Source organism: Branchiostoma floridae, chromosome 15, assembly GCF_000003815.2.
Source record: "Branchiostoma floridae strain S238N-H82 chromosome 15, Bfl_VNyyK, whole genome shotgun sequence".
Lineage (NCBI taxonomy): Eukaryota > Metazoa > Chordata > Leptocardii > Amphioxiformes > Branchiostomatidae > Branchiostoma > Branchiostoma floridae.
The window spans coordinates 20,415,285-20,417,344 of record NC_049993.1 but is presented as its reverse complement, the minus strand read 5'-3'; the positions used below and the strand labels follow the sequence as shown (position 1 = coordinate 20,417,344).

Below are 2,060 nucleotides of genomic sequence, written 5' to 3'. Positions count from 1 at the left end.
GCCTAATATAGGCATCGCCAATCACAGCGCAGGAAAGATAGTTACCTATTCTTTCTGCGCAGTGATTGACTCATCCATATGAAGCTATGGGGTGGTGCCTTCCGTCGCGCCTCTTCTTTTTAGTATCATTACCTGAGTTGCGTGGCATCCAAGCTTCTTGGTGCGTGTGTGGGTTCTAGGAGACCAACCGCTGACTCCACGCTAATAGGGAACGCGTGCGGTGTATACTCAAGGACGACAGTGGACGCATAGTCAACATACTCAACATAGTCTATTGACAACTTCTTATGGAACCGTTCCATGATGGTAAACAACCAGCACCACACAGTGCGTGACGTAACCACTAGCGGACTCTACCACTTATATGGGTGGTGGTCCAGACCTACCATAACAATCACTATACAATATTGGCGCTACTATTCTTCCTTCTTACATATGCATACCTCCTACTATTCCTAATCTCATCCTAACTTTCCTTCACTCCATCGTTCATAAATATCCATACCTCCTACTATCCCCAATCTCATCTTAACCTTCCTTGACTCTATCGTTCTCTCCCGCTCTCATCCTTACTTCTCCCACTCTCATCCGCCAAGTTCTTCACACCATCATTCTCTATTCCTTTCTACCCCAACCTCCATTCATTATTCTTTTATTCGTGTCCTGCTTATCGGAAGTGAATCAACTACAATAAAACTAATGTGCAGTCTAATACTTTTTATTTCTTGCATCGCCGGCGGTCCTCTTCTAAAAACTACTAGAAGTGTCCTCTGTCAGATGTTGCAAACTCCAAATATACTTCCAACCCCATAAAAAGAATAGACACGGTATGTAACCATGGTCTATTATCGCAGCAGATGTAACTTTCGTATAACGGATCTCTCCAAATTCGACGTACACAAATGGCTCAGACATATTGCAAGAATAAATACCCAATATAATCCCATTTCTCCCTATCAGAACTCGGGTATAAAAAAAAATGTCGACATTCGGTTTCAAATATTTGTTTCAACTGCCGTTGAGCAAACCAAGCTGCGTCACATACATTGGGATAATTGTATCTAAACAAAAAATCTGTATTGAAGTGTTAGAGTCCTCCTCACTACTGTTCTAGCTTTTCACTGATAACAACCTCTCTGGAAAATCCACTAACCCTTGAATTGATACATACTTGACGAAACCAGTTTTGGCCAATGCCGTTTTGCGCTGGGTAGCCAACCCTATATTACTAGGTCTAGCTTGGAAAGCATATGTGATAAATTGAAGACATTTTATTTTATGTGCAGCAAAACCTTCATGTCTTCTATAAATAAGCCTTAACCCTGTGTGTGCCAATAAAGGCTGAAAATTAGAAAGTAAGCAGTGACCTTTTAATACTGGCTATATTAACCTGAAACTTTTAAAGCGTCATCTTTGGACTCATTACAGCTAAACATGTCAGATCTACCTACGAAACAAAATTAGGCTTTGGCCTAAATGTTTCGATAAAACGACAAAATAACTGCTGCCTTTTAACTTTCGTGCCTCGTCAAGTTATCAACAAATTACTACCCAAGATACACGAACCTGTATTTATCTATGGCACTTTATATTAAACATGCTCCTTTTCAAATTACTTATAAACCATAAGCGCTGGAACGTACTACCAAGTAAAGAAAATGGAGACAGACGAAAACAGCAAACCGATTTAATAACTAGTTGTTTCTCAACATTACAACGAAAAACATGTCACTTCCTGGACAACTTCTGACGTTGATGTGTTCTAATTAAAAACAAGCAAATACAGTGGTCATCCCTACAGTGAACTCTAAGACAGTATAGATGTTCTTTTTTTTTACGAAGAAAGCGTTTAACAGACGCCCTCTAACATATTCTGTTACTTTAAGGCAAAATGGAAGTTCAGGTCACAATTCGAACGTACGAGAGAGTAAAAAATTCTGGGGCTGTTGTCTCTCTGTTTCTGAATTTTAAGTCTGGTTTTAAACTTCTTGATCCCTTTGCTTGGCCACCATCCCTGCCTGTACGCCGTCCTCCCATATGGTTTGCTGCGTGTACTTCTC

General features: G+C 40.2%; 1 protein-coding gene across 1 annotated transcript in view; it reads right to left on the bottom strand.

The window, feature by feature from the left end:
* LOC118431856 (protein wntless homolog) overlaps positions 1 to 2,060 on the bottom strand; it is a gene marked incomplete in the record, with an annotated part of 26,971 nt that overhangs the window by 1,721 nt on the left and 23,190 nt on the right.